General features: G+C 41.5%; 1 protein-coding gene across 1 annotated transcript in view; it reads right to left on the bottom strand.

The window, feature by feature from the left end:
- Window positions 1-11,017, bottom strand: part of LRRC8D (leucine rich repeat containing 8 VRAC subunit D) — a 38,990-nt gene extending 27,973 nt beyond the window's left edge. Inside the window, exon 1 of the mRNA XM_010169990.1 lies at window positions 10,884-11,017. The gene's annotated coding sequence lies outside the window, so the exon portion shown is untranslated. The remainder of the gene's footprint in view (window positions 1-10,883) is intronic.
- Window positions 11,018-20,733: the final 9,716 nt, after the last annotated feature.

Here is a 20,733-nt window from a genome sequence, read left to right as displayed (position 1 = left end):
CTGCAACTAATTCTGTTTAGGGCCCTCTCTGCATTAGGAGGTTCCCAATGGCAGGAATCCAGAGCAAAGCAGCTTTAGAGCTGTGAACTGAATGCAGCTGCACTGCCAGGTTGGAACACCAGGACCTAGAGCAGGCCAGGGTGCCTTGGGACATCTCCTTCTGATCAGTGCAGTTGCCTCTTCGGTTAAAACAGTGCCCAGTGATTTCCTGCTGTCCTTCTGTCCACACCTACTCTACGAACTGGAGCAAATCAGTCATGTCCCAACACCCACTAGCTTCCTTTGGCTTACTTCACACATTGAAAAATGTCAGACTACAAATTCCAGACTCTGCTTCTTCCTTCCACATTGCGAAGTATCACCCTAGTCACACGCATCCTTCTCCTCTCCCACTTCTTGTCAAATTCCACTGCCCATGCTGCCACCAGAGCAAGTTTTATCTACTTAAAGCCATCAAATCATCCACTTCTTCCCAGTACCCCTCAAGAGCAAACTGCTTTCCTGTCCTCCTCTCTCGGCAACCCAGCAGGTGAATACCCCCTCAGTCCTGCACGACATCTACTCCAGGAGGTTGCACTCGAGTAAAACAAGCATTCAAAGAGATCTAGTTTTATAAACAAATTTGCATATCCTTCCCTGCAGCTAAAATTTCTTCATCCCCACATTTCCCACTTTCAATCCTTCAAGAGCAAACTGCTTTCCTGTCCTCCTCTCTCGGCAACCCAGCAGGTGAATACCCCCTCAGTCCTGCACGACATCTACTCCAGGAGGTTGCACTCGAGTAAAACAAGCATTCAAAGAGATCTAGTTTTATAAACAAATTTGCATATCCTTCCCTGCAGCTAAAATTTCTTCATCCCCACATTTCCCACTTTCAATCCTTTTAACATATATTAAAAAAAAAAAAAAAAAAAAGCAGCCTCCCCCTTCCATATTTTGTGCCAAGGCAAATGATTGTTTTATTACAAAGGTCAAACAACCTCTTTTTACAAAACTAACTGGAGTCTAACTCCAGTGCTATCCTTGCAAAGCAGTCCTGCACACCCTCTGTTTCCACTCCAAAACCCTACTCATGGTAACTCTGCACCACATGATAAATTTCATAAAGAATTTCTACAGCACTGCAACTAAATCTTAACTTCTAACTAAGGTAAATTAAAGTTCATGGTTAAAGTAGGCCAAAGTGTATCGCTATCTGCAAGCTGGAAAAATTTAGATAACTCTTCACAGACTCAGGCCTTGAAAAGTGCAAGGTTCAGCTGCTGCACCCTACGTATCTGACAAAATGCAGTGTCACAAACACTAACACCAGAAGGTTGTAGCTACATCTCAGTGCCAAATATCTGAAAGCCACCATCTTTTTAGAGGAGCCTGATCAGAAGACCATAGCCTAGCTGTAATTCAGGATTTAATGACTAAGGTGACCATTGAACTGAAAATGTGAAAAGGTTCAGGTTTAAATTATGAATGATAGTGACAGATCAAATTAAAATTATTACACATTTTCATTTACATTTCACACTTATAAATAAATAAAAATGAAAGAAAGGTTGGAGAGTAGGCTTTTGTACATCGTCAGCAAACAAATGCCTTGACACACATTCACCATGCACTAAACATTCAAGAATCAGTATAAAAAATGTCCAGGCCTGCATATAGCATGATTTCAGTTAATCAAAAGACAAAACCCAGTTTATTATCTCTTCTAGGATCAGAGCCACAAGACCTACCTGGTATAAACGATCCCAGGCAGAAGCACTCAAGAGGGTATAAATTTACATCTTTAAGGATTTCAAAAGGTTATTGAAGCTTCCATGCCTTTCATGAATTGGTTATGATTGACCCCGTCTTTGGCTTACTGCACAGAAAAACTCCTCAAATAGAGATTATTTAGGCTAATTTAACTGAATTCAAAGGACTGGTTTTGAGTCATCCCTTCAGGGTCACGCTGCAGCCTGCAGCATTCTCCACTTTTACCACTATCCAACATAAAGCCAAAAAGGCACCATGGACCTAGGGTTTCCCGTTAGACACCCAGCTCAAACACAAACCTAGAGAAATAGAAAGCCTTGACCAATAAACATCAATTGAGGAAAAGCAAATGAACCTGTATGCAAGAGCACACAAACACTGAAAAACTGGAATACATTTACCCATGAAGCATCTCGTATACCAGTGCAACTCAAAAAGGTTATGAAGCAGGTATAATTAACCCCAACACACCAAAATAATGGGAACATTTGGCTCTTTCAAAGTGCTGTAACCTCATCAAAATGCTCAAACCAAACTTGACATTTATATCTCCATAAATAACGTGTACGTGAAAGCCAAGAAAAAGCAGCATTTGTAGTTCAGGGAAAGGCATCAAAACAAACATGTCTGCAGGACTCAAATGCTAAACTACATGTGGGAATCTGATGATCTTTTGAATGGCTGAAAGCTGGGGCAGAGGAAAAGGTGTCTTGTTTTTAAATTAATTATTAATCAATCTTTTCAGCCAAACCCCTTCAATGACTCATACACTTTCTTTACCAAAGTCTAAATCGTTATGAGGAGACTGCAATTCCACTGGAACATTACTCTACTGAGCACAATACTTAACCCTGCATATGCGAAAGGATTTTAGTAGGTTCATTCCTCTCTCCCACAAAAAGATCATGGTCTCATTGAGCCTGAAAAGAAAATAACAAAAAAACCCCACACCAAAAAACCATGAGGCAAAAAGGTATTTAGAATTTTTACAATGAGAGGAATAAGAGAAGATAAAGTCCACCTCAGTTATTCATAGCAAAGCCAATATTCTTCCGGTGACAGTGTGCACTGCAAGCAGAGAGAATTCACGTCATCAGAAATGCTCAATAATCATGCCAGTAAACAATCCAATTCTTTTACACTCATACAGACAGCTCCTACTGTCTGTAAAGGAATTTAGTTTTATGGAAGCCTGGCTTGATAAGAGTTGTTTTTTAAGCTTCCAAAATTAAGAACTTTATCCTATACCCCACATCCATGTAAACCTCTTTTCAGAGTTAACAGCTCTATTCAATAAACTAAGCTGCAAGACTGGAGCTCAGTTGGCGATACCTATGTACAGAACTTGCTCTTTTCCTGCGCTAAAATTATATCAGAACATTACAACACATTTGCATATCTCCCACACATGCAACTTTTTGCCAGCAGTAACAAGACAACGACATCAAGGCTTAGAAAACGTACCAGATGAGAGATAGAAAGAGAGGGTGGAGTTTCCTGTAGGAACACCCAGACTGAAGTCCAGCAGCTCCCAGGGAAGGTGCTGCCTTCTGCCAGCCTGATGCCTTCCTATCAGGCTCCCACTTATCAGTGTCAAATGTGAAACTCCACCCAGGAAACAAGAAGCTTCCTATTGTTTCTCCCCTCTCCACAGCCTCTTGGCTACTATCAGGAAAAGTGGTATCACTCCACCCTTTTTCCATGAGAATGGTTTCCATTTTTCCCTCTCTTACTATGTTCAGCCTTAGAGCTACAGTAGAGTAGGAGGAACAGGAAAAATAAGTCTCTCCCGTATGGTTTTCCTGGGAATATTTCTAGTGGCAGCCAACACTGCTGGCCTTGCTTTTAATCATGCAAAAGTAACAGGAAATTTGCATGACTCTTGTCAGCTTTCCAGCTGCACAAGTTTTGCATAAATGTCAATTAAAACAATCAGACCTTCCACGTTCAACCTAGCAAAGCTACAACAAAATTACAGGTAGCAGCCCTCTTGGAAGAGTTTGATTTAAGCATTGGTGCACCATTATTTTCAGAAAAGCTTTCAGTTAAAAAAATAAAAATAACAAGAGTGCTGAGGATTCTGGCACCTTACCACCTCCTAAGCTGTCAGTAAAAAAAAAAAAAAAATTAACTGTAAGAGGAAGTAATAAAAAGTTACTATCAATCACAGGGAAATACCTGCCCTGCCATGAATAAAGTGTTACTAAGGTGTGAGAGTAAGTTTAAGTGATTTCGAAAGTCAATAGTGGAATACAGTGTCATAATTCAAGGTGTGCTACATACTAGAAATTTTAGCTTGAATGCTTAAGTTGTATGGAGCCATGGCCTTCCCTCTGATTCTTGCAGCCCAGTGGTTTTTCCCAGTCGCACCCTACCAAGGCATCCCAACAGCAAAGCTCAGTTAAAATGCAAGTAGAACAAGTCAATCTGAAATGCAGGAAAGTCAAATACTCCATAGGAAATACTGAAAACAAGTCCATATGAGTGTGATCATATAACAATAACAGACTAAATACAACACCCTCCAAATGATTAATAATCATTTATTAATGATCATGTTATATAACTGCAGAGAAAGTTCCTTTGTACCATAATTTAAGATCTAGTAAGAAATGAAACAATCAAAAATTATGCTTGCTAGTATCAAATCAGGCCAAGTACACATCACGCACATGGGGATAAGATACTACTCTAGGAAGCAGGCTTTCTGACACCAGCACACTTAAGATCTAAATTACCATGGACTAGGGAACAGAAAAATACAGAACTGCATGAAAGGAAGGCAAACCCTGCTTACAAAATAGCAGCACGTCCGCTCCTGAGGACTGGTCTATGACTGCCCTGAAAACAAGATGCACATTCCTTCTGTGCCCTCCAGTCGTACAGAATGAAAACAAGTCCATCTCCTAAATACTCTTTTGATATGGTAGATGATATTTCAAAAAAGGTGTCAAGGAACATCAGTAACATCTGTTTAGCCCATTCAGACTTCAGAAAACATTTTCAACCAGTGCTGATCCACCCTGCCTTTTAACCCTATACACATCTATTCATGTTTGGTGCATTTAATAAGCAAGAAACACCCATATCCCTGGCCTCAGATCAATCAGAAACATCTTATCTTGGGGATACCTCCAACTCTAAAAGGTCACCGAGTTATTTTTAAGATAATCACTTTCTAAAATACCATGACCCTTTAGCCTGTCTAGTTCCATCATCTGTGATCAGACTATCCAGAAAGCCAAGAATGAGCTCCAAGGCCTTTTGTGACAAGTTGTGAAACTCAGCCATTTAATATTACAAGGAACACCAAATAACATGGCTACTCCAAGCTTTTATTTGGAGAACATAGCTACATTTGTCCTCATTCAAAAATCAAAAGATAGCTGTTGGGTTTTCATAACATATCCTTCCCCTTAGCACATGCCCTTGGCTGCAAGCAGCTGTCTCCTTGACCACATTATAGCTCATTCTGTTGTTGTTTAGGAACTATCTGGGGGCTTTCTGGTCTTCTGCTCTTTTTTGTTGTTTTCTGATGTTATTGGTGATTGGGGTTCTTCCTGTTATATTGACTATTTCTAAAAAAAAAAAAATATATATATATACACACACACTCAAAGAATTACTGCAGCACACATGCAAGAAAAAATAGGTCAAATAAGTCAGCTCTATCAATGTTACTTTGCTGACACATATTAAAACAAGGTGCTGGCCACTGAATATCATGCCAACATACACTGAATGGAAGCACCCTGTCCAACCCCTCCAAAAAGAACAAAAACCTTGAAACTGGCTCATTCAGGGAAAGGATTAAAGGTTGTTTTTTTCCGGTGTTGTTCAGGCACACTGAATCCCTCTGCCAGACATTGCAGTTTATCATTGCTAAACACTTAAAATTGCAGAAGTACCTAGAGGTCTCAAGTAGGTCAGGGCCTCAGCATGCAAGGTACAGAATATATGCATAATACTTGACAGCCCTTGCCTCATCATATTTTTCCATTTCAAGTGTTTGTCTTCCTACTAACACAGCTATGTGAGCAACCCACGCAAGCAAAAGAAACTGAGTGACACTGCAAAAAAAATCACCTGAGTTCTACCAACGATGTATGGAAGTGCTATTCAACATACAAGGAAAACAGAAGTAACTACCTCTCGTTAGGATATTACATATAAGGATCCAGCTAAATGTCAAAGAAAGCAGGTTTGGGGCTTTTTAGGTTGGTATATTATAACAAAGGCAGACATGGCTGTTGAAATAAGCTTTGGTAAATGTTTATGGATGAGAGCTCCAGTTCTCAATTTCCTATCCCCTACAACCTAGACATACTCTTTTAGTGAAAAGAGTTTCTCAGTTGTTGCCTTCAGACTGAACACTGGTTGAGACAGAGCAGAGGTGCAAAATCAAAACAAACAACAAAATTTATATGAGTTGTAGGGAGAGAACCACAGAGTGCTAAAAACCACGTTTGAATATCTTAAATTAGCAGCATCATAGATGGACAAATACTCCATAAATCTGAAATGATGCTTAACAAGATGATGGAGTTCTTGGCAACTTGATAAAATAATCAAGCTGACAGCCAGCTATCCCAGATCTTCTCAGTCTAAATACACATATCAGGATGGCACAATCCAGAAGAGCAGTGGAGCAATACATTCCCATAACAGCAACTATGCTTTTTGCTCCATGCTGCTGTCCCTTCTGACACTCCCAGCTCCACCACCACTCCCCTCTGCCTTCCCAAACACTCATCCATATCCCGCACAGCTTCCTCATTTCCTCAGCTGAAAAGGAAATACTGGCATTGCTGTGGATCTTGACCGCAAGTTGCCACCAATCAGCTGCTGCCCAGGGACTAGGGAGTACACTGACTTGGGAAAAAACAGTCATCACTCATCAACCGAAGGCGGTAACTTGACATGGGGCTGTCTAGCTCTATCACAACCCATTGCTTCTTGCAGCTACAGAAAATCCCATGCAACATCCCTATTTCCACAGCCCTCCCCACCTCCCCCATGCCACAGGAATGTCTGCTGCTCCCAGCCTTCGGCAGCACTACCAATATCCCAGTCCCGCATCATGGGAGGCAGCGAGTCACCACACAGCAGACCTGCCAAAAAGGCAAGACGTGGGACTGCCAGATCCAGTTGCAAACTACAGCCAGATCCCAGACTGCAGCTCTGGTGCAAACAACAAGCTGTTGGTTTTGTTTTGGGGTTTTTTTTTTGGGGGGGGAGGTGGTGGTGGTGCTGGTTAAGCTTTGTCTCTAAAGCCCCAAACTACCATGCTTACTGTAGAAAAGATGGGGAAAAACAAAACAAACCTGGCCAGTGTTCTCCTGAACTGCCACAGCACTTCAAATCAGCACATGGCAGGGGGGTTTGCTGGGGTTTTCCTCTCCCCCCCAAAAAAAAAAACTTCTTTTCATGGATTTCCCCTCTGCCCCCCAACGTTTCAAACATCAGTAATGTTAACAGTCATTAAGTTCCTTACATAATTACTTGAACTGCCCATAAAAATTGTTTTGCAGCCTGCCTGGAAAAGTGTTTTACTTCAAAAGGTGACAGATTCAGTTTATGAGCAGAAAAATGAAATCCTTTTGCCCAGCTCCTGCCAAATATAAGAAGGAATAGGAAAGAGACTGACCCCTTATTGATCAAATCAATTCTAATTACACATAGAAGACTTTTCCACAGCTTCCAATAATACACTAAGCAAGATCTACTTTATGAAATGCAAAGTCAGATAAGCAGAAAGTTCAGAAGTTTGTTGCTCAGCAACAAAGGCCAGGATTTTATATACCAAATCACCAGAGGCAGTGGAATGTTATAATTGCAAACAAACTCCAGCACTTGAAATAATAAATAAAACTAGAGGAACATATTACTTATTTAAATTTAAATTTTTTCTAAAAGAGGTCCATAAAAAGCTGTGGATAGAGTAACACAATATTACATCTAAACCATAGCAGTACTAAAATAATTGGGCAACAAAGAGCTGTTTGTTTTTTCCCTTGCAAATCCCTCTCACCCCCTCATCTTTACTATCTGAGGTGCCAGGCAATAACGTCACCAACTTCTTATGGTATGTCCCTTTCACCATCAAGAGGTGCAAACATAGCACAACTAGACACGTTAGGCCCATCTACACAAAGAAAACCAGGTTTTGGAAGAGCCAAATTTTCCCCATCCCAGCCCAATTTCTTCTGGGGGATTTCGCAATTGTTGGAAGTGTTTGACCTCCCTGTGAAACTGAATCAGGTATGGACAAGGACGGGCATATCTTACCCATTGATGCTGAACCTCACTATGCTGTTATGGTGCTCCAATGTTCACAGCCAGCCTCTAAGAGAACAAGAATACAAGCACACTGTGGTGATGCTTCCTTATTCAAGGAAATATCACTTACTGAAGACAAGGGATGAAGCTTGAGGGAGCAACCAGGTGCTGAGAATCTCTTCCCATCTATCCAAAATGCACCTCTTGAGATTCCAGTCAAGAACTAAAAGCCGGTAAATATTTCAAAATAACATCATATTGTGTCAAAACACATAGCTAAGATTACTGCAGCCTACTGAATTTGGTACACATCCAGTAGGAAACAGGTCTATACACATGAAAGCATACAACATATTACTCTGCTGAAGGTTTAAAAAGAGCTATGTTTGAGGATATCACTATTTCCCCTGGTGCTTCAGGATTCTGCAGCTGCAGAAATTCCTCTAGAAAACCCCCAAATGAGCTTAAAACTTATGCACCCATGAAAGACGTTTCCAGACAGGAATATATTATATATACACATACACACTCCATCACAATAACCAGACCAGAACACTCGCACAGGAAAGCCCCTAGCCACACTTGAACATTTTGCTGATTTAGCTGTATCGGTCAAGATTATTATTTTTCTTGCTTCCCAACTATGCCAGCAAAAACCTTACTGCAGAAGCCCTTCTAGTGGCTGCAAAATTTTTCTGTCTGCATAAACTGTTCCTTTCATAGGACTTGATTTAAGGAGCACCAGCAAGAAGCCTCCTCTTGTAGCCATAGGGGCACCTCAGGAGGAAGTGGCAAGACTGGGTAACGAAAGCATGCATGCGGGAGGGGTGAAGGCAAAGGAGAGCATTGCATCAGTCTAGCTTATGTCTACAAAAAGAGAGGAAGCAGTAACTGCCATCACACCGGATTTGTGCCAGCAGAAACTAAACTGCAAAGTCACAATCCTGCTACAAGAAGTAACAGCAATAAAATTTTACACACAGGTCAGACTGACCAACTTTATTTTGACAGTCATGACATTTCATTTTCTATTTGTATTTTTCTGTCATGTTTTCTGTATAATGTGTAATCTTGAGAAACAGACTGCCTGAAAACATAAGTGCAAGCCATTTCATTTATGTCAAGTAGATACTAACCCTATTCCCCACCAAGAGATGATTAAGTGTCAGTTGGGTTAACTGTTTCACTACTGATAAGATATATATCACCATTTCTTTGCTAAAACCTACCTCACAACTCCAAAACATCTGTAAAATCCTCTTATGGGTAAAACCATCCATTTATTATTATCCAGGAGTAAAGAACCTCTCTGCTCTTCCTAATTAACATCCTTATAATGCAGACTCATCCTGACTACATGAAAAGTACTCAACATTAAGAGTAGATAAGTGTAGGTTAGAAAACAACAAAAAAGTTTAAGACAGATTCAGTACAGTTCTAAAGACTGCCCTGTCTGTGTTTCTACTCAAATATAAATCTTCACTGTCCCTTTTTGTTTTTTTTTAAACCTAGATCTGCCGCAGGTTATCCAGCCTGCCACATCACATCAACGCAGAAATCAGGAGGGCCTGGCTGCAGAATTTAGGTCAGCTTGTCTGTGGAGTACATAAGGTCTTGCACACAGCCATGAATTTCCTAGTAATGCTTCAATAATCCCTCTTCATCCTGCTATGCAGCTATTTTACTAGTAGCTGCTAGCTTTCCTCCAACTCCCCAACAAAGACTCTCCACAGGAGGGACGTTTGCAGGCGAACGAGCCACTATCTCTTCCTTGGGAAGCAGGAAGCTGGTTGTTGAATCAAATAAATGCTGATTCTTATTTCCCAAAACAAAAAAGTTAAGGATTCCCAGTGTATGCTAGAAAAGGACTTCCCTTTTTTAGCCACACAAGGAAAGGTATAATCAGAGCTGGAAATCACCCCCAGAACATTAAGAATAATTTTCTTATTAACAGACCATCTAAACAAAACCCCACTGTTTTCACCTGGGCCAATAAATAAAACCTGTTCCTAAGGAATCTCTAAAGGTGCATAAAAATGTTTCAGAACATTATCCTTGGAGCAGGAGTTCTATTCAAACTGGAAAGCACAATTATGTAAGAAAAAAAAATATAAATAAAATACAATAAACCAAAACCTTGAACTTCTCTGACTGTCTTCATATAACAAGATGAACTAACTCTGACTGTCTTAATATAACAAGATGAACTAACTAACTCCTATAAAGTATGACAATTTGAAAGATATGACTGCAAGAATAAATACCAGTTTCCAGGAATAGTTATGGGAATCTCAGCAAATAAAAACAGAGCTAGCAAGCTGACAGTTGGTTTTTGCCTTAAAACCCATCAGTCTTCTACGTTTCCGTGCTCTCTGGGTACCATATAACATTGTGCTCCTTGGAAGCTGGCACTTAACATCTTCTTATTAGAACAAAGAATAACACTGAGAAAAAACTCTTTCATCAGGACATCAAATTGCTCTTCAGCATTCAAATATTTGTTAAGAGTATTCCTAGTGCATCCTTTCCAACTCCAACATGGAGCCTGGATATAGGTACTGGCAAACACATACCGAGCTGTACTCCACATTAGATGTTTAAATCAAATACCTTAGAAAACGTAAAGTTGCATTTGTTTATGTTTACTTCAGATCTATTACAGAACACAAGCATATAACATGCACCCATGCCAGGCACACAGATGATACGGTTGTCACTACAGGGCCACTGCTGAATCACACATGTTAGCAAGACCTTTTAAGGAACAGAACCCTTATTTTTGTAACTAATGATCATCCACAACTTCACTTCAGCTTCACATCAGCCAACTTTTCCCATTCCCAGCTCAGTACCTGATCAGGCTGCGCTTCTCCTCCTTCCTCCTCCGGCTTCAGCTGGGCTGAGCACTGGCTCCAGGAGGCTCTGGTGACGGGAATACCAAGCTAGGCGCTGATGGTCACTTTCTCATTTTGACAAGTGCCACAGACTCTTCCTGCATAAAAACAAACTGCTGTGAATCAAAGTGGCTGAATAAAGTGTTAACACTAGTGGACTGTCAGAGAAACGCCACTCTGTGACACAGAAGCAGAACATTAGTCATCCTTTTGCCACCAGTGCCTGATCTCTGGGGAAGGCTGAGCACACCCTTGTTCTAATAATTTCAGAAATACTCTAAATGAGTTGCTCTGTTACTGAAGAGCAGAGATTCCCCAAACTAGCAATTTTCCACGTATTACCTTAAACATATTGGCTCATCCAAACTTAACCAAGAGCACTGCTATTTCTATGCCACCTCTTCCCTGCACCACCACCAAAGCCAGACCAGACCCCAGTGATGTGGTAGCTGCACACTGCGTACGCTCCACACAGCGGCTTTGATCACACTTGAACTGCTGCATTACAGCAGTACGCCAGGCAAGCAGCCCACCTCAAGTTAATGAGCTGCCTGGAAACCTCTGGAAAACACCTCCATCCCTGAGACGAACAAAATGGAGAAGAAACAGGATTCTTCTCCGTCCTCCTTTAGCCCAAGACTTCCACCAGCCAAGACCCCAGCACAGCTGCCTTCATCTCCAGCAACTCAGAGGCTCCAGGGCAGAGCAGAGCCCATAGACAGAAAGCAACAACTCAGCAAAATGAACAGGCAGTTTCCAGCAGGTAATTCACGAGTATTTATTTAAGTATGCTGCTTATTAAGTATGCCTTGTTATAAATCAAGTATTTTACAGTAATTGCCTCTAATCAACAAACACCGAGAAAGCTGTCATGCAGACCGATGCTGTTTCATAGCCGAAATGAGTCCCCTGGCAACAGACACGGACTCTGTGCGCAGCAGGCTGGCTGCCACTGCCTTGCTGCCCTTCTTGTGCCTCTCCTGCCCTGGCTGCACCCCAAGCAGTGCTGCTGTGTGCCCAAGCCCTTCCCTGGCACTGCCGACCACAGCACGCTGCTGCCGGGCTGCAAACGCCAGCGCAGCAGGACTCTGGCTGCAAGGCTGGCAAGCCCTTGCCAGGAACAGGGCACCCCCCAGCACGGGGAACGCCTCGCAGACAGAGCTCAAGGGCAAGGACAACCCGCTGCATCCCCTGCTTCAGCCACCAGCCCATTGCTTCCACAGGGGTGGCGGCTGCAGCAGAGAGCTGCTCTGTTGTAAGGGTCTGCGCCCAGTGCACTCACCCACCTGAGCTGTTCCCAAGCCACTGTAGAAAAAAGAGGAAAAAAAGAAAAGAGAAAAAAAAACAAACCAACATACACACACTTCCCTCTTAATTTATTTTCCAAGGCCTTTTCAGGGTTGGCACCTGCTGGCACTTAGAAGCCCACAGGAACAAGCCCTGTGTCATGCTTTCCACTGAGAGCATTTTAAAGGTCAGCAGTTTGCAGGAACCTGCTGTTCCAGGTTTCTTCTTAGCAGTAGAGACCCAGGATAAGGAGACAGAGAAGACACTGCCAAATTTGCCAAATATGCAAATAAAATATGCATCTTAAAGAATTTCCTGCTTCAAAGGGTTCAGGGTGGTCAAGTGGTCTCAGGAAAACTAAATCCCTTTGCAGTATAGGTCACTGGAATTGGAGGTTTCAGAGACAGTTGTTTTCTAAATACGTGGAAGAAAAAAAGCTCTGACAAAGGTCTATTGCAAGCAGGTTTCAGAACAGACCTTTGGATTGTACTTGAGCTCTGACAGAAAATGCTCTTGTAGCCACAGGGCCATTCACCTTGGTTCTTTCTGTAACCTTTTTTCACAAGGTCAGAGACTCCTGTAAGAAAGGCCTAAGCAGAGCTCACCATGACCTCCAACCCCTCCTTACAACAGTTTCTGAAAACAGAAGGTAGCAGGAGGACTGCATTTTTGGAACATGCATCAGCCTTTAAGGAAAGGTGTCAAGAGAGGCCGAACACCACCACCACCACACTTGGTAAGGAATGGAAGAACAGGACAGCTTGTTGTCAAGAGTGCCATCACAATCTGAAAGACTGCTGAGGTCCGTCACCCTCCCCTTCCCAGGACAAACTTAGCACAGGAGTTGGAACCTATGTAGAGGAGAGGTAGAAGGAAACAAAAAAACCATACTGGTAAGACTCTGATTTTTTATTTATTTTTTTTAAAGATACTAAAGCAGAAATTCTCATATAAATCATATCAGTACAGAAGTAGATGCTTGTGCAGAGCCAAAACCAGTGAGGGAATCTTCCCCACAGTTTTTACCACATAAATCCTCCTGGATTTTGTTCCAAATCCCATTTGAAGAATTCTCTTTTTGCTTCTTCGCTCAGCTCCCTTCCCATGTTTGAAGTGACAACCTCAATTTATTAAAACAAAGCAATGTCTTACTTACAGAAACATCCACTCTGTTTTAGAGTCAGAATGTGGGACAGTGCATACGAAGGAGGTTAATAAGGAGCACTTGTACCATTTCTCTTATAACCTAGTCCCCTTTGGCACTCATTCCCTTTAATCCTTCTCTTTTCTTTCAGGCCCCTTTAGCATAAGGACAGACTTAGACCCCACTTACACTGGGGTGTTGGCATCAACAGTTTTGCCAGTTTTATCTGAATTACAGCCAGGCACTTGGCATTTCAGGTATAACGTGCAACCTCCAAAAGCTACATCCTATATACTGTAGCCTACATGTGGCTGCCTTCACTTCTACACTCTCTTGATCAAACATTTTTTCCGCTAAGGAAAACATTATTTGTTGCTCTTAATGGGGGTTGCATTTAACAGGGAAACAATCATTGCTAATATAGTGAAAAAAATTGGATGATGCACTTACAGAGCAAATTATTTTGAATTCTGTAAAGAAAGGAGGAGGGAAATCACAGTATTTTGAGGAAAAAGTAGAGATCTTAGAAAAAAAAAAATCAGCTAATAAAGTCATGCAGTTCATCATTAGAGGTTTAATTTCAGCAAAACTGAATAATATCAGTTTTACACATATCTCCCAGTACCCAGCCAACAGCAGACATTTGACAATCACTTTGGTTAAAATCCCGCCTTCCTCCCTTGTTGCTGCATAAGAAAAACAACAAACCACCACACAGGAAAAATGTCATGCCATCAAGAGAGAAGAAAAACCCCAAACCAGCAGAGAAACCTACTGTAGAAGTATTGCCAAAAGCAGCATGTAACCTAACCAGATAAATACCAGATTTTGTTGCTATCTCTGAGCGAGGTTTCGCAATCCGCTTAAGCTGATTTGTGGCCACCCTGCTGTCTCAGAGAGTGGTCCCCTGCAGACACGCTCCCACCCACTCCCCTGGTGTGTGCCTGGGAGAAGTGTCCAGCCCCACCAAGGCAGAGGCGAGTGGGCAGGACTTCCCCTTTCAACAGTACTGTGAGCTCAAATGTGCTCCAGCTGGTCTTCAAACCACACTCCCCTTGGAAAGCACCTTCAGCACTGCTCCTGCTCCATGGGAGCCTACAGGATCCCACTGCTGCTCCCTGCAGAGCTCATTGTCCATACTAGGCCCTTGCTGCAGCATTTCACATGCCACCCAACACCCCCTTTATTTCAGGAGCTCCCTGTAATTCTTTCCTTCTCTTTGTGGCCACCTCCTCTTCCCCTCTCCGTGAGCCAGGGGCTTATGTGTGCAAACTTCTCCCTGCTTCCCCTCTTCTGTCGCAAAAGGCAGGAATATAACCAAGACACTAACAAATCAAATCTTGCTGGGCAAGCAGGCAAAATTTCCCAGTGCTATAGGCAACCCATTGTTTGATCCACAGGCAACAAGAGATGGGGCTGCTGCTGGTAGCTCTGGTATCATATTCTTTAGCAGATAGCAAGCCACATCCAAGATGAGTTCAGACAGCAAGCCTGTAAATAAAGAGACACTGAAGAAGGCTCAACATGGCTGGGGTGACAAAAAGCAGCAGCTACCAGAGTACAGAGGGCTGCCATCCCCTCTTCACTGACAAAATAAAGATCAGAGGAGGAGCCCTGGGTGCTCCTCGCGCTGACTGGCTGCACGCTGGTTGTCAGCAGGCTGCTCTGGGACGCTGCGCACACCGACAGACTGCGACTCTGCAACACAAATCAGGCAGGTGCAAAACTATTCAGCCAAAACTCAGCTCGTACCAATTCAACCTGTGAGTTTATGGATGCCTGCTAAATTTGCTATAATGAATACAAATGTCCACACAGGGGTCCATATTACTTTGCAACACACTTGAAAGATGATTGCAAACTGGGAGAACTGGGCCATTCAGCTGTGGTCTTGAGAGCCCTGTTTCTGGAGATGACACTTGCTCAGTCAAACAAATCGAATTTGTACACTTTCCACATGCTGAACAGTACATACAACTTCACGCTTTAATATTTTATGTTTACTCATACTTATCTCAACAATTTTATCTGCTTTCCTTTGCCACACTGTTACTATTTCCTTCTGTATTTTTGCATGCCTCTCATGTTTTTATGTTCTAGCTTTACTACACAGTTTACTATTTTTGTTCTCCTGTACCTCTGGCCCCAGCAGTTTATTTCCTTAAAATCTGTTTTGGTGAAGCTGATTGATGCTGATAAGGACACTCTTAAATTCACCTTTCAATCTAGGTACATCCTAAATCAAATTACACTAAAAATAAACAAAGTGTAACCACAAGTTTTAACCACTGGTAATAGAGTCTTGTCCAAACCACTGCATCTTTCATTTTCCTGATTTATTAGTACAATTCTGTCTCATTCTTAGTCCACTCTTTTTTCGAAGAACTGCTCTTCTCCCATTATTCTCCTGTTAGACACTTTCCTGCCCAGTTCCCACTGGGGCACTAGCACTGACCAAACTCATCATTTCTGCAGCGCCAACGAGCATTTGTGTATCTGCATTCCTCCACTTCATTGTCTCAAAAGCCAACAGATTTGTTGTCAGATGGATAGGAAAGGAGAGGAGCAAAACTATCAAGCCAGTCTTCCCTTTCTGTCTGCTAATAATGCCACTGAGGCAAAACAGTAAAGAAATGTAGTATGGGTTATAAAACAGCAAATGTCATTTTAAAAAACTCAAGTGCATGAAAAGTTTCATTTCCCTTTTGTCAGTTCCTCTTCTAAGCTAGGTAATTTAGGCTTTATTTCTTAATTTAATTAGACAGAAAGCAAGTACATGAAAGTTTCTGGATTGCAGCCATTGAGAGGAACCCTGTATGTAGACTTCTCAGTTTGTATTTTTAAACATCAGTCAGATCAAGCGTGAAGTCTGGTTCTTCTGTGCATCTTTGATGAAGGCGATTGCTAATGCATGTGGAGAGAGTTTGTTTTCAAGCACCACTATGGTTACAAAGCAAGTTAGTGCATTATCTTTCAAACTTCTCACTCAAGTTTTAATGCAGAGACTGTCAGACCAAAATAATTCCTATCCTCCGTTGCCACGATCTGTACACAAAGCACTATGTACAAATATGCAAGATGAACTTTTTTTTTAATCATTCACTGACATTTGCATTGGTTTAGTGGACAAATTTATACTGAACAATCTAAATGACATCAGCTTAACAATGTGTTCCCCCGCGTAGGACTGCAAAGGCAACAAAATGTCTATTACATAATACTTCTGTATAAAATATTAACATTCACAGAAGCAGCTTTTGAACGGAAAGGTTACTTTCAACAATTAGCAAGTCAGTGTTGTATAAGCTTTGTTTCTTAATCAGTGTATTTGAGATAGACAAACTATAGTTTTTGTTGACAAAATCAACTTTGTACATGCACATGTCAAGGTGTATGAAAGATCTCCCTGGGGTTACCAGCTTTTCTTGTGACCTTAAGGTACTCCAAGATTATAGAACTGCCTTCATCTCTAACACACACAGCTTCAGCAAGCCTGCACTAGGATTATTCCAGGCATGGGTGTTCTTTATGTAAGTTTTCACACCAGCTGAAAGCATGTAAGTTTCCTTTCCTTCCACAGATAGATACTCAGATGTCATATTCATATATACATCCTATGCACTTGTTTTCTCCTTAGAGCTATAATCCCAAATTGGAACATCACTGCAGGAAGAATAAAGTGCTTCAAACAAAGTTCACCCAAAAAAAATCAATGCTGCTTTTAGTGGGCATGTTGGTATCTGTGGCATTGGCCAGACTTGAAAACACTAGAGGTGCGGCAGTCCTGGCTTCTGCAGAACCCAAGGGCAATCAGGAACATCTTTTATAGAAAAACTTATCTCAGTGCTGACTTACAAAGAATGAAGTCCAAGGAAGGCGGGGGGAAGGAAAGCAAACCTGCATCTTGGCTGTGCCTTTGTAGCCATTAGGTTGCATGAGGGCAGGTAGGAGCCTGCCTCACTGCTTCATTCCAAGGGCTATAGAGAGCCTTCGTGTTTGGTTTTTTCCTTTCTGTGTGTATGTACATAATTAATCTAGAGAAGGGGTCCATTTGGAGCATCACTGGTCTCCAGTAGATGCCCCAGCACACTGTTTGCTGTAGGTCTCATCATATTTACCAGCTCCATGTGAGTGTCACAGATAAGACATCTAAAACAGCAATAAACACCTGTATTTAAGCAGCCCCAGCCATGGCCTCAACATACGAGGGAAACCATCAGGAGACGTGACTCAGAAAAATCCTGAGCCAGTGAATAGAGAGGAATTTTAAAACTCCAGTTTGGGAATTGTGGAATTTTTTCAAGTTTAAATGCACAGTTTGAAGAGATGTTTGATAGGAAAATGTAGCAACAGCATTTAATTATCTCTTACGCCCACCGCCTGGGTCTGAGAAATCTTCCATGCATTTTCCTGGTCCTCAAAGGAGACCTCTGAAAGACAGAACACCTGAGATGCCCAACTTTTAACAAAAAGACCATATAGAGAGGGCTCTTTTTTTTTTTTTTTAACAATACCAAGGAGCAAGGCAGGTAACAAGAACCAGGCCTTTTTTTTTTTTTCTATTGATCACACAATACAAAATGCAGGACCACAGTGAACAAAGGTGATTGCTATCCTCACCCACTGCTGGCTGCCACATGCTTTCAGCCTGGTTATTTTGTCTGCTTCTTCATCAACAGAAGAGTCTCTGAAAAGAAAAAACCTGAGCAACAAGTAACTTTCCCCCTCCCCTAAGGGTGGCTGTTATTTCACACCGTGATTGTTTCTGAAGTCTTGAATATCACTACTTCAGTCCTAAGCCACTTCTGAGGAAAGAGCTCAGGTGGAAAGAAGGAAAATTATAGGTAGTAACAGTTCTGAGACTACATGAACAATGTATTTTTCTATCCTGATTTATACTTGAAGAAGGGGAAGAAAAGGGAAGGTATTACTTTTAAAACAGTGCCAGCAAACAAGTCCTTGGTACAGCCATACTCTCTTCTCCTATTGCTTGCCTCTAAGTGTTGGGCAAAAGTGGCATTTTGCTGGCCTGATTCCAAGAAAACGAGCTTCCTCCTTTCAAGGATATCTCCCTGAACACTCTGGCAGCTGCTACATGAAGATCTTTGAGCTTTTCTTCATTTCCTGAAGGGGGACAGGAACCCCGTCTCTTGCAAGACTGGAAGGATACAGCTGAAGAGACTATAGAATAACTGAAAAGGGCTTCAATTCTTTTAATTAAAAAGAAATTTGTGGTGAGGGAAAGATTGAGGCAGTGTCAGTTAAAATTAATGATGTGGAAATGAGTATTACTGATGGTATTAGAAAGTGCCAACCTGACTTGTGACGCACTTTCCTTTTTAACATGCCAAAACCCAGGATGATTCTCAAGAAGTTAAACACTAGAAATACTGGCTTTATTCTTTCCTAAATTTGTTTGGAATCCCTGAGGGGAAAAAAATGTTTGGCAAGCAATCAGTACCTATTCTTTCTTATATAGTTAAAAGAAAATTGCACTCAATTTGCTTAGACCAAAAGATCTTGAGCCAAACCTATCCCTAACACAAGCACGTCAAACTTTGAAAAAAAGTAGCTCAAAGCATTCTCAAGGCAAGAGGCACAGAATAGCTTTGAAACACTAATTACAATCACATTTACAAATATAATGCTGGTAGCTGTTAGAAAATTTTATCTCACAAACATCTTTCATATTTGAGCCCTTGTCTGGCAAATACAAGTTTAGGCCCACAGCACCTCAACATCACAGCCAAGAATAAACACTTTCAAGATCAAGCATCTTTACTGTGACCCCAGAGGCCTTATGCCTGCGTGAATACTCATGAGACTATACATGTGTGGAAAATTAGTCATGTGCACAAGTCTTTGCATGAAGGCTGCACTTTTCACTGCTTGTTAGAAAAAAATGTTTAAAATGTCAGTTATGCAAAAGCACAGACAAGCCTTTATCTAAATGTAAGGTTTCTGCGAAAAATAATTTCCCTTTTTCTTAACATATCAATAGCTTTTCTTTTTTTGCTAGGATATAATCTTCCTTCCACCAAGAGATAATAAATGAATAAATTAAATAAAACAGAAAGCAAGGGAAAAAAAAAAAAAACACAACACCACACAAAAGGAGAACTGTGTAGTCCCGTTTCAATGCTAGCAAGAAATGAAGAAATTTAAAATTTAAACAGCAGAAATTAAGAAATAACATGCTTTGTTCTTTCCACCTTAAATAGTAACATTTGAGTACAACGTAAACACTGCTAATTGTGTTTTATGAATATTTAGGGATCTACAGCAATTTTATTAATTAATTTGAAGATATAGATTGCTTTTTTGACGAGAAATGAAGAACCTTCAGAGTTCATTATTTGGTAAAATACTAACTCTGGAACTCCCTTTTGTTTGCATCCAGTTGAGAAACTAGTTTACTGGGTTCCTCCATGACATCATTTGTGACTCAAGCTATTTCTCAGTAAAACAGCAATCACCAGCCCCACACTGATTAAATGCTTTAAGCCACAGGACACCAATTGATCCTCAGTGATCACAGTGTCCATGTACCTGTATCAAAACTCCCCTCTGGCTCTCAGAGGTGCAGAAGGCAAAGGGAGACCCTGGGCTGCGCTGCTGAGTCAGCACTCTGCTTGCAAGACATCCCCAGCCAGCCCACCAGCACACAGCAAAAGGAGGAACTGACGCAGCAGCTGGTGCCATCACAGCACATAAGGCGGAAAAGAAACTCAGTCAGTGGTACAGGACTTGATTCAAAATGCACTTACTCCCACTGGTTTCAACAGACTTTGAATGGGACCTCAATACATAGAAGGAACGGGAAGACCAGGAGAAATTAAAAGAACTAGCTTCAAAGCAAGGAATTTCAGTACAGTCACTTCTTTTAAAACTGCACCAAGCTACAACACATATGGTTGCAAGTGTTTTTGATCCCTGGGATGTAGGTACTCTTTTCTCCACTAGCCTTTATTTTCTTACCCTCCTGTCACTGCCAGCACCAACTGCAGGCATATCACCAACATTAACTTTTATTCTCGCTCTCCAGCGACACAGTCAAGAAAGCTGTCCCTACACAGGACGTGCAGTTGTGGTATCTCCATACCACCACCCACCTACTGCTACAGAAGAGAAAGAGGCTTGTCTGACGTGACAGGCTAAGAAAGAACTGGAATACAAGAACTGTATTTCACATATGCAGCTATGTGTTAGCACAACACACACTAGTTAATCTTTCCACAGCAAGCACCTAAGTGCTTTCACTCTCTTTGCATTGTTATTAAACAGGTTTGTTCCTATTAATAATTACCTTCCCGTGACGGCAACACACAGACTTTCTCCATTGCCAGTGCTGCTGCTTTAGAATTCCTCCTCCAGGTC

Source organism: Antrostomus carolinensis, unplaced genomic scaffold (genome assembly GCF_000700745.2).
Source record: "Antrostomus carolinensis isolate BGI_N321 unplaced genomic scaffold, ASM70074v2 scaffold25216, whole genome shotgun sequence".
In the NCBI taxonomy this organism is placed as follows: domain Eukaryota; kingdom Metazoa; phylum Chordata; class Aves; order Caprimulgiformes; family Caprimulgidae; genus Antrostomus; species Antrostomus carolinensis.
This window is presented reverse-complemented; position numbering and strand designations above follow the sequence as displayed.